This window comes from Microtus ochrogaster, unplaced genomic scaffold (genome assembly GCF_000317375.1).
Source record: "Microtus ochrogaster isolate Prairie Vole_2 unplaced genomic scaffold, MicOch1.0 UNK96, whole genome shotgun sequence".
In the NCBI taxonomy this organism is placed as follows: domain Eukaryota; kingdom Metazoa; phylum Chordata; class Mammalia; order Rodentia; family Cricetidae; genus Microtus; species Microtus ochrogaster.
In genome coordinates, this window is record NW_004949194.1 from 657,908 (window position 1) to 670,391 (window position 12,484).

General features: G+C 40.1%; 1 pseudogene; it reads right to left on the bottom strand.

Annotated features, from left to right (window-relative positions):
- The window catches only part of LOC101988806, a 22,694-nt pseudogene extending 14,013 nt beyond the window's left edge, over window positions 1-8,681 (bottom strand).
- Window positions 8,682-12,484: the final 3,803 nt, after the last annotated feature.

Consider the following 12,484-nt stretch of genomic DNA (forward strand, 5'->3'; position numbering starts at 1 on the left):
CAGGTGCCCAGGGCGATGTCCCCAGTTAGTTCCTGGGGCATCTGAGGATAGAGAACCTGAAATGACCCTATCCTATAGCCATACTGATGAATATTTTGCATATCACTATAGAACCTTCATCTGGCGATGGATGGAGATAGAGACAGAGACCCACAATGGAGCACTGGACTGAGCTCCCAAGGTCCCAATGAGGAGCAGGAGGGAGAACATGAGCAAAGAAGTCAGGACCACAAAGGGTGCACCCACCCACGGAGACAGTGAGGCTGATCTATTGGGAGCTTACCAAGGCCAGCTGGACTGTGACTGAAAAAGCATAGGATAAAACCGGACTCTTTGAATATGGCGAACAATGAGGGCTGTTGAGAAGCCAAGGACAATGGCACTGGGTTTTGATCCTACTACATCTTCTGGCTTTGTGGGAGCCTAGCCAGTTTGGATGTTCACCTTCCTAGACCAGGATGGAGGGGGGAGGACTTTGGACTTTCCACATGGTAGGGAACTCTGACTGCTCTTCAGACTGGAGAGTAAGGGGGAGAGGAGTGGGGGAAGGGGTAGAAGAGTGTGAGGAGGGGGAGGGAAATGTGAGGCTGGGAGGAGGCGGAATTTTTATTTCAATAAAAAAATAAAAGATAAAAATGCTTTAAATGATATGAGAAACAATGGAAAATAGGTCAGATGGGTGTTCATTCATGCACCACCCATGTCTCTCTCATTTACCCAATGTTCCAAAGGCCAAAGGGAGCTAGAAACTCCCCCCCCCCAACTGGCTGTCTGTGGTGTACCTGCAACACGGGGGTATTTAAGCGTGAACAGGAAGCCATAGAGGAGCATGGTACTTCTGGTCTCAGTGCCAGAAAAGAAGAGAAACAGCTTCTGGTGATGAACTTCTGATTTCAAATGGGAGAGAGGAGGGAGGGTCAGTGATGACTAGAGGCTTTCAGGGAAAGACACACACATCCTGAGAAGTGTCCTTCTGTCTCGTACTATATGGATTACAAGATACTTCTCACTCCTTGACGATGTTGCTCTGTCTCTGTCTTTTCTATCTTCTCTCTCTACTTTACTCTGTGGTAGTTTATCATGTTTTGTCTCCCAAGCTGTTTCCTCCTCTTAGACTTTTTCTGCTTTTTGTCCTTAGCTTTGTATTTCTTCAGCAACCTTCTTCCTCCCTCTTTCATTTTCTCCTTCCTTTATCTATACTTCATTTTCTCGATTCCTCTACATTTCCTCCACTCCATTTCATGTCGCTCCTCCCCATCCTCTGAACCCCAACTCTTTTCCACTGCTAACATCTTCAGCCTTTAGTCTCACCCATCCCATCTCTCATTCATGGAGGACTTACCATCTCCATGTTTAGAAGACAGATATCAAGGAATCTCTTGGATTATTGGGATCCAAGGTTGACTGGCACTTCTCTACACTATGATCAGTGTACTCAAGGATTTCCTGCAGCTTTTTGAAGAATTGTCTGTGAGTACCAGGAAAGCATTTCAAGAAGCCAGAGAAGAGTTCAGACACATGTAAGAAAGAAGGGTCCAAGAGGTCACTGGGAGTTATCAGGTTCAAAAGCAGGTTGTCTGTGTTCCTAGGTAGCCATATTTGATCATATTTCATGAGGATTCACCTCCTCTCCTTTCACTCTCTCCCCTTCCTTTCATTTGTCCTTTCCCAATCCTTAACTCATTTTCTCTGTTCCTTGACTTCCCCCCTCTCTCTCATGCACACACACATATAGCATGCTATTAGTCTGTGTTTCTGAATCTTTCTACAGAACTTGTCTCGTATTCTCTATTTCTCTTTTTTTAAGCAACCACTTGGGTATGTTTGTGATTTTATTTAATCAATAGGGTCTCATGTCTTTCAGATTGTCCTCAAACTCAGTACTTATCCTAAGATGGTCATGAACTCTGATCTCCTGTATACTGGGATTACATACCTGACTTATTTTATGCTGGGGATGAACACAGAGATTCAAATATGAGTAAGTTTTCTTCCCTTTTAGCTATATTCACAGTCTGCATGTAATTATTTTCTCATGTCTGGATGACTCTATATTTCCTCAATTGGGTCTCTCCCCTCCATTAACTATTTTCTCTCACTCCCTCCTTCTTTCTCTCCTTCCCTCCCTCCATCCTTCCATCTCTCTCTCCATCACTCCCTCCCCTGAGGCCTCAAGCTCTTTTCCTGTACAAGATATCTCTGAATTTCTCCTGGCCCTAAAACACTCCATTCTCTGCCCACAGAGCAGCCTCTTTTTTACTCTGCCTTGAATGTTCCTCTTTTATCATCCACTGACCTAGAAGGAGAATGAGCTGATGGGTGAGAAGGTCTGATAAAAAAAAAGTCTAACAGGTGCAAGAACTGTTGGTCATTGTAGTCGAAGTGCTCTTAAAAGACAACGGAGCAGACGGTGGCTGTGATGTGCAACATGAGGGCCGGCTTGTTGGGGTTTTCTGTCTGCCTTGTTTCTGTCCTAACACCAGGTCTCACAACTGTTTAGCCCCGAAGAAAATCACACAGAGAGTCTACATTAAATATAAACTGATTGGCTCATTATCTCAGGCTTCTTATTAAATCTTATAATTTATATTAACCCATTATCCTTATCTATGTTAACCACATGGGTCACTACCTTTTCAGTGGGGCAAGTGACATCCTGCTTCTTTGGTGTCTGGACAGGACTGTGGGAAGAGCTTCTGTCTTCCCAGAATACTCATGTTCTCGTGGATCCACCTCTATTTCCTGCCTGATTGTCCTGCCTATACTTCTTGCCTGGCTACTGGCCAATCAGCATTTATTTAAAACATAATTGACAGAATATGGATAATTCTCCAATACCAGTGATGCACTGGAAGAAGAAGGTGGGATCCAGGGGGGGGGCCTCCTGGAGGATAAAGAAGCAGGGTAGAAGATATGGCATTAAGACATGGTATCAGCAGAGACATGTAGCCTTTGCCTCATCTCTGTAAAGTGTCCCCATTACTTGCTACTCAAAGAATAGCAATGGTTAGTAACCCATTTAAACATATGATGCACCAGGTCCTTCACTCAGAATTATACACACCATTTTATATGATTTCCTCTAGATTTATATAGAAGAATCAAAGTTATTAGTATATACCCACAAGGTAACTATATTTACAAAAGTAACACAACTACTTATGACTGGGACCAGACAAAGGGAATTGAGATAGTATGTATAAAATAGTTCCCATACTTTTTTTCTTTTCACTTTTGGGGCAATATCAAGTAGTTTTGATTTTTATTGAACTTTACATTTTTCTCTACTTCCCTCCCTGTCTCTCCCCTCCCATTTAACCTTATTCCAAGGTCCCCATGCTCCCAATTTACTCAGGTAATCTTGGCTTTTTCTACTTCCCATTTAGATCAGATCTATGTATCTCTCTCTTAAGGTCCTCCTTGTTGTCTTGGTTCTCTGGGATTGCCATTTGTGGGCTAATTTGCTTTATGTTTAAAAACAACTTATGAGTGAGTATATGTGATAATTGCCTTTCTGGGTCTGGGTTACCTCAGTCAAAATAATGTTTTCTAGTTCAATCCATTTGCCTACAAAATTCAAGATGTTATTTTTCTGCTGTGTAGTACTCCAATGTGTAAGTGCGCCACATTTTTCTTATCCATTCTTTGTTCTAGGGGCATTTAGGTTGTTTCCAGGTTCCAGCTATGACAAAGAATGCTGCTATGAACATAGCTGAGCAAATGTCCTTGTGGCATGATTGACATCCTTTGGATATATAACCCAAAAGTGGTATAACTGGGTCTTTAGAAAGGTTGTTTCCTAATTTTATGAGAAACTACCACAGTGACATTCAAAGGGGCTATATCAGCTTGTATTCCCACCAGCAATGAGGGAGTGTTTCCTTTACCCCAGAACCTCAGCATAAGTTGTCATCAGTGTTTTTTATTTTGGCCATCTTTGGAACCAAAGCAAAGACCTGGATATTAATCGACACACTTTCAAACTCCTAATTTTTGATGAAGAAGCAAAAAATATCAAATGAAAAAAAAGAAAGCATATTTAACAAATGGTTCTAGAATAACTGGATATCAATATGCAGAAGAACGAAAATCGATCCATACCTATCACCATGCCCAAAATCCAGTCCAAGTGCATCAAAGACCTCAATATAAAGCCAGTCACACTGAACTTTGTAAAAGAGAAAGTAGGAAGTACACTTGAATGCATTGGCACAGGAGACCACTTCCTAAATATAACCTCAGTAGCACAGACGCTGAGAGAACCAATTAATAAATGGGACCTCCTGAAACTGAAAAGCTTCTGTAAAGCAAAAGACATGGTCAAAAAGGCAAAACAACAGCCTACAGAATGAGAAAAGATCTTCACTAACCCCACATCAGACAGAGGTGGTCTGATCTCCAAAATACACAAAGAACTCAAGAAACTGATTATCAAAAGAACAAATAGTCCCAATAAAAAATGGGGTACAGACCTAAACAGAGAACTTTCAACAGAGGAGTGTAAAATGCAAATCAAAACAACTCTGAGATTTCATCTTACACCTATAAGAATGACCAAGATCAAAATCACTGATTTTTTTGATCAGTGTTTTCCCACTCTTAACCTTCTCCCAGGGCAACATTCTGACTCTGAGCCCATAGCTAACTCTGACTGGCAGGAATGATGCAGAGAAGGGTTCAGGGGTTGTTTGCATAGATTTGGAAGTTTCTCATATATGAGTCTTTTTCTGTTCCTTCTCTGACTCTAGGATATGTTGTGTTCCAAAAATCATCAACACTTGGTACTTGCTGCCTTTGAATTCCAGGTTCCATCATGGACCTTCATGGAGGGAGCAATGCTGTCCCACCAATACTAGGCAGTTGATACCCCCTCTTTTTGGGTCTCACTCATCTGTTGTCCCTGATTCCTCTGCAGATCTTTCCCTGATGGTTATCAGTCTCCTTCTCTTCCTCTCCCCACTAACTACTTTCCTCCAGTTTCTAGTACCCTTACTCATGCTCCCCCATATTTTCTCTCTTGTTTGATCCCTCAAGCTCCCCCTAGCTTCTCGATCTCTGTGGACATGATTTCTCCTTATTTCTTCTTAGTTTCTTGATTTTCTTCTGTTCCCTTCGAGAATCTTCATGGACATCTCAGAGTATCCTGAGAAATCTTAGGAGATGACAAACACTGGCATGAAGCAATGAACATGCTGAAAACAGACTTGGTAACATGTTTGCTCCTGTTATGAAGTTTCTATAAATACCCAAAAGTGCTTATGACTGTCACAAAATAAATAATCCCACTATACCTGTTTGCTCACTTTTCTACTGATCAGAATGCCCACAAGGAAAAACATAATTCCCTATTTTCCACACCTGCCTTGGACACAGCCCATGTTTTGAGACTCTTAATCCTCTAAGCTCCTGACACCACCTCAAGTATGCCAAGATTACCAGTATGTGGCCCAATGTCAATGCTGTGATATGAGAAATCAGACTGGGAACTCGTGTGTGTGTGTGTGTGTGTGTGTGTGTGTGTGTGTGTGTGTGTGTGTTGTATGCTTGAGCCACACCACATCAGCTACTTTTTCATAATCAACTTTATATGGAAAAACAAAAAACCCAGGATAGCCAAAACAATCTTATATGATAAAGGAACTTCTGGAGGCATTACCATCCCTGACTTCAAACTCTATTACAGAGATACAGTATTGAAAACAGCTTGGTATTGGCATAAAAACAGAGAAGTTGGCCAATTGAATAGAAGACCCGGATTTTACCCCTCAATCATATGAACACCTGATTTTCAATAAAGGACCTAAAAGTATACAATGGAAGAAAGAAAGCATCTTCAACAAATGGTGCTGGCACAACTGGATGTCAATCTGTAGAAGAATGAAAATAGACCCATATCTATCACCATGCACAAAACTCAAGTCCAAATGGATCAAAGACCTCAATATCAATCTGAACACACTGAACCTGATAGAAGAGAAAGTGGGAAGTACTCTACAACATATGGGCACAGGAGACTGCTTCCTATGTATAACCCCAGCAGCACAGACATTAAGGGCAACATTGAATAAGTGGGACCTCCTAAAACTGAGAAGCTTCTGTAAAGCAAAGGACACTGTCATTAAGACAAAAAGGTAACCCACTCACTGGGAGAATATCTTCACCAACCCCGCAACAGACAAAGGTCTGATCTCCAAAATATATAAAGAACTCAAGAAACTAGAATTTAAAATGCTAATTAATCCAATTAAAAAATGGGGCACTGAACTGAACAGAGAATTCTCAACAGAAGAAGTTCAAATGGCCAAAAGACACTTAAGGTCATGCTCAACCTCCTTAGTGATCAGGGAAATGCAAATCAAAACAACTTTGAGATACCATCTTACACCTGTCAGAATGGCTAAAATAAAAAACACCAATGATAGCCTTTGCTGGAGAGGTTGTGGAGTAAGGGGTACCCTCATCTATTGCTGGTGGGAATGCAAACTTGTGCGGCCACTTTGGAAATCAGTGTGGCGGTTTCGCAGGAAATGCGGGATCAACTTACTTTTTCTTTTTGAGACAAGATTTAATGATGTAACTAAACTGGCTTTGAATTTATAATCTTCATGTCTCAGCTTCCTGAATACTGGAATAAGAGGCTTGTGCCATCATGCCAGACTGGCATAAAAGCATCAATTTCCCTGATTGCACATAGCCAGAATGTGAATGACTCATCTATGTTTCTGACTTACGCTTGGATGCTGTGAATTTCACATTTCTTTTCCTAGCTTTCTGTATTTATCTCTCCTACTACCTCATCCTATCCTGAGTGTGTGTGTGTGGTGGGGGTATCATTCTTTGCCAATATACATCTATTATCTTTCTTTGTTTCTTAAAGGCTCCTGCTTCAACATAATCCTTTATGCCTATTCTCTGGGGCATAAATGGGCATAAATCCCATTTCTGGTATTTCTACAGCTCCTCTTCAAGACATCTGGGCTGCTCTTCAAGATATCTGGCCTCCTCCACACTCTATTTTCCTATCCCAAAGTCTCTCATCATGACTATAGAAATCACTGAAAGGTCTTCCAATGTTTCCCATTGGCAAAGATCACACTGAAGAAAGTAGGGAAAGCATGGGTGAGTTACAGAAGAAATTCAAAGAAACTTCTGTCCTTTCCCACCCTTTTCCTTCCCTTCTATCAGATTCTCTTCTCTCTCTGTGCCCATTCTTAAACTTACCACATCCCAACCTTTGAGACTCCTACCATAGTCCCTGAAGATTGATTTAAGAAAAGCAATTGTTGCCCAGCCAGAGAAAGCCTCAGCTTGGTACACCAGAGCTTCCTTTAAGGTCTCTGTCCCATACAACATGACCATGGGCCTTGGTCCCAGGTGCACTGTTGTTGACTGAGGTTTCTGTCATGCCTAGTCCCACAGCCATTCAGTCCCAAAGAAATACACACAGCTCTATATTAATTATAAACAGGGTGGCCTATTAGCTCAGGTTTCTTATTAACTCTTATATCTTATAACTTAACCCATAATTTTTGTCTGTGTTAGCCACATGGCTTGGTACTTTTATCAGCAAGGCATTCTTATCTTGTTTCCTCTGTATCTGGGTTATACAAATGAAAAATCTTTACATGGTATAAGGCCATTGTCCCACAGCACACCATGAACACATCTCCATATTTTTCTTGAAGGTGCCAAGCATAAAGGAAATAGGACTCTAGTCAGTCAGCACAGACATTGTTGTTATGCTATTAAAACACTTAGACACAGATTTTAAAAAAGGAACCCTCTCACCTTACCACCCTTTCCTCTCTGTGGACTTAAAATTTTCAGGGTTAATTTACCACCATGATGTCTGTATGGTTGTTGGGTGTTCTGAGCAGTACTACATTACAGTATGGCTATGGGTGTGGGGATTGTGCTGTATGCTCAGCACTGGAGAAGTAAATGAGGTAGATAAGGAATTCAAGGTCATCTCTGACTACTGTTCAGAAGTAGGCCAGCTGTGCCTACATGTAAACTTGTCTTTAAAAATTAACAATATATAAATATGATAAAGTAAAACTGAGAGTAATGAATTGACATTACAAATGATTCACTAATAAACTTGCTTATGAAATACTAAAATGCACAAGGTAGGGTTTAGATAAATCAGTGCTACCTATAATATGACTCAGTATAAATAATAAGCTAACCAGGCTTGTTAGAAACTGTAAGAAAAAAGTTATACCTTGAACATAATTATAGTTCAGGCATTTGCAGTTTAAGCTTCTGAGAACATATTTCTGTTAATATTTGTTAAGATTATTGCAAATTGGGCTCCATTACCATATCAAAGACCACAACTCTGCTGGACAGTTTAAAGGTGATACTACTGAGTAAAAACCACCATTAAGTCCTGGTTCTCATGTCAGGCAGTGTGTAATTCTTCCAGGAGGACAAAATATCCCTGAATGTGTTAGTTTGAATAAGAATGGCCCCCATAGGTTCATATGTTGGAAGGCTTAGTCACCAGGGAATGTTGTTATTTTAAAAGAGTAGAAGAATTGGGAGGTATGGCCTTGTTGAAGGAAGTGTGTCACTGAGGGTGGGCTTTGAGTTATAAAAAGTCCATACTAAACTCAGAAATTCTCTCTCTGCTTACAGATCAGTATGTAGTTCTCAGCTACTGATCCAGAAGCACCCATGCCTGCTGTCATGGTCCTGCCATGATGATAATGAATTAAACTTCTGAGACTATAATCAAGTCCCAACTAAATGCTTTCTTATTAGAGATGTCTTAGACATGGTGTCTCTTTACAGCAACAGAACAGTGACTAAGACACAAGTAACATGATTAAAAAGCAACAATACTGTTCTATTTTAAAAGTAATTGTGACAATATCTTTGTTATAATTTCCACTTATCTGACGTGCATTTCCTATTTCTGTAAAATATATTTAACTGCTGAATATTTAATAGAGCCTAAAAGATATTTACAGATGACAAAACATGTGGATTGCTAGATCCAAAGATCTACAGAAGCTGTCAAAAATTTCTCTTTGAAGTGAGTTTCTCTAGGACATTGGCCAGAGAAAGATGTGTACTTTAAACAGCTTTTTTTCTTATTTCTTAAGTGTTTAAAGTAAAATCCCAGTGGTGAGAGAAGGGGACTTAACTTGCTGTTTAAGAAATAGATCTGGATATGTTGTGGATGTGGGCATATATAGATATGGATGTCAATACACATATAGATTCTTGAACAAACCCTTCAGTCTGGACAGCTCTGAAATCTCAATCAAGAACTATGCTTCCTGTGACCCAGCTTCAAATTATTCAATACCTACTGACCATATTCAAGAGAATGGCCCTGACACACCCACTGGGTTACATGTGTTACATTAGTGCTCCTCAATGTGAGTCACAAATACAGTAAAGAAAGTTGGAAAAATACCTGTCAATGCAATAATTTGAGTACCCACAGGGAATTACTCCGAGGAACATCACAACCCCCAAGTACTGAAAAAATAGAATGGTGCAGTGTCTACAAATAATCCTCCCTCATCTTCTTGTAATCTTTAACTCACTCTAGATGGCAATGCAGCTAATAGAAATTAAACATTAAATAATTTGTCATACCTGATATTATTTATGAAATAGTGTAAATAAGATTATACATGTGTAATTTATATATGTTTATGTTTTGAGAATGGATCTTACTATATAGGTCAGTCTGATCTGGAACTATGTACTTAATTTTTCTCAATTTTGACATTCTCTCCTGGCTCAGTCTCTGAAGTGGTGGGGTGACAGATGTGAGCCAAAACTAGTACTGAATGTGTTTCTTCTAAGTATTTTCAATCAAAAGCTGTTTGAATCTGTGAATAGAGATTCTGCCTTTATGGAAAACCAGCTGTGATTTTTAAACTTAATATAAAGATACAGAGAAACTTCACCTCCAGTGCTTATACAAAAATACATACACACATCTATTCACCAAAGGAAGGAAGCAGATTATTCTTAGAAGAAGACTTCTTAATAAAATATTACACAGAACAAACAGTGGTGAGTCTATATAGTAAGAGGTGGAGTGGACTGCATCCTGCCACCCAGCTAGCTTAACCCCTGAAATAACCACACAGAAATTGTATTAATTAAATTGCTGCCTGGCTCATTATATTTAGCTTCTTCTTGACCAACTCTCACATCTTAGTTTAATCCATCTCCATTAATTTTTTAAGATTTATTTATTTATTATGTATACAACATTCCTTCCATGTGTGTTTGCATACCAGAAGAGGGCACCAGATCTCATTATAGATGGCTGTGAGCCACCATGTGGTTGCTGGGAATTGAACTCAGGACCTCTGGAAGTGCTCTTAACCTCTGAGCTTTCTCTCCAGCCCCCATCTCCATTAATGTGTATCGCCACTTGACTGTAGCTTATGGGCATGAGTCTAACCAGTGTCTGTCTCAGGCAGGAGAATCATGGCGTCTGCCACACTGCCCTTTTCTCCAGCATCCTGTTCTGTCTTCCTCTCCTATCTAAGATCTGTCCTATCAAAAGGGCAAGCAGTTTCTTTTTTCAACCAATGAAAGCAACACAAATACAGAAGGAGCACCTACACCAATTCTACACCAGGTAATCTTGTCCATTGATGAAATAACAACCTGCCAATGATAGAAATGACCTCCAACTTAATGTTGGCATGAAAGCAGCTTATGATTCCATTTGCTGTTATCTAAATGACGTTTGAACACAGATAAAGTCAAACACTGATTCAGAATTCTAAGAAGGTAGTAATATAGGGCATTAGACAGGGACTAAGAATGTTGAGAGACATTGATTTTGAGTAATGATCAATTTCAACAATATCAAATTTCAAAAATTAAAACTGGAGTGGCTGGAAAGATTACTCAGGGGGTAAGATCTCATGCAGAGGACTGAGTTTGGTTTCTAGTACCCACATAGCAGCTCATAAGTATCTTTAACTCCAGTACCAGGGGATACAACCTTTTCTTTTGTCCTTTACAGGCACCAGACACACACATGGTACACAGACATACATGCAGGCAAAACACTCTTACACTAAATAAAAATAAATCTAAAACATATCATTTTAGGGTATAATTAAAGCTGAACAGGTAGCTCAGTGGCCTGGAGCACTTGCTACTACATCACAACTGGGATTTGTAACTCAGTACCCAATTAAAAGTCTTGTGTCCCAAGCACACCTGCAAGCCCAGCTGCAAAATAGAAGTGAAGACAGGAGGACTTTGGAACTTGCTGATTTCCATCCTAGCTGAAAGAATGTCAGGTCCTAGGGTAAGGGAAAGACCCTGCATCAAAGGGATAGACAGAGGGTGATATAGGACCACCAATGACCTCATCTGACTTCCATGTGATAGGTGTGGGAATCCACACACAAAGTAAACATTCGTTCAAACATACATACAACAAAATAACAACAACAACAACAACAACAATAATAACAATAATTAATTGCATTTCTTCCCAAATTCTAGGCAGCCACTTGCAGAACTTCCATCTGGAACACACAGTGACTCTGTCCTAGGACCTGCCTCGTCCTTTGTGTCCTGACTCAGAAAATCATGACTCTTCTGTAACTTTCTATCGCTTGTGCTTTCAGACACTAACCAAAGATTGGGCATGGTTCCCCCAACACTCTGAGCTTTCCCTTTCTTTTTCTGAAGCTTACCCACTCATTGCTTCACCACATGGCTGCTTAAAAATGGCATAGATTCCTCTATTTCTTTCACCCATCTTCCTCTTCCAGCAGCTGCCAAGATTCATTACTTGCCTGTGCTGCAGGAATGTTAATCTTGGTGTTTCATTGCTGTAGCAGGTCATGACTTGATAAATTCAATGTAATATTTGCCACATATGGCCTCAGCCTTTCTCTCTGTCCTTTTGACCTTATGCATTATACCCATCTTGTGATTTGTTTTAATTGAGATAATTTTCCAATTCCTAGTATTTGAACCTCTGACTCTTGAAGAGGCCAATTTGGATTCCAAGATTCTGGAGTAATGATACTCACGTCTGCATCCATGTCTATCAAACCCCAATTACAAATCCATTTACACACATTCTTAGCTTTGGTCTTTGATCATTTTTAGAAGTCTGCCAGAATATTCGTTTCCTGTTTCATATTGGAATTTTTGATTTATCCTCCATGTTTATTCCATCATCCAGAATAATATTGTCTTTTACAGACCACTCTGGATTTTCTTTTTAATTTCCTGGTGAAACATGCCCTCCACAGTGACTGGGAATGACTGGACCACTTTTAACTTGAGGGCCTTGAGAGGCCCACCAAAAAGTCTCCCAATGGTATTGGGTTTGCCTTGTCTGTCTTTTGTTGATCTGCATTCATTGGTCCAATGTCAACCTTTGCCACACCTTCTATATATACCTGAAGGCTGAGTCCTCCTATTCTTGCCAATCCCAGGGGAGATATTATTCCTAGGAATTCCTTTTCTACAATCC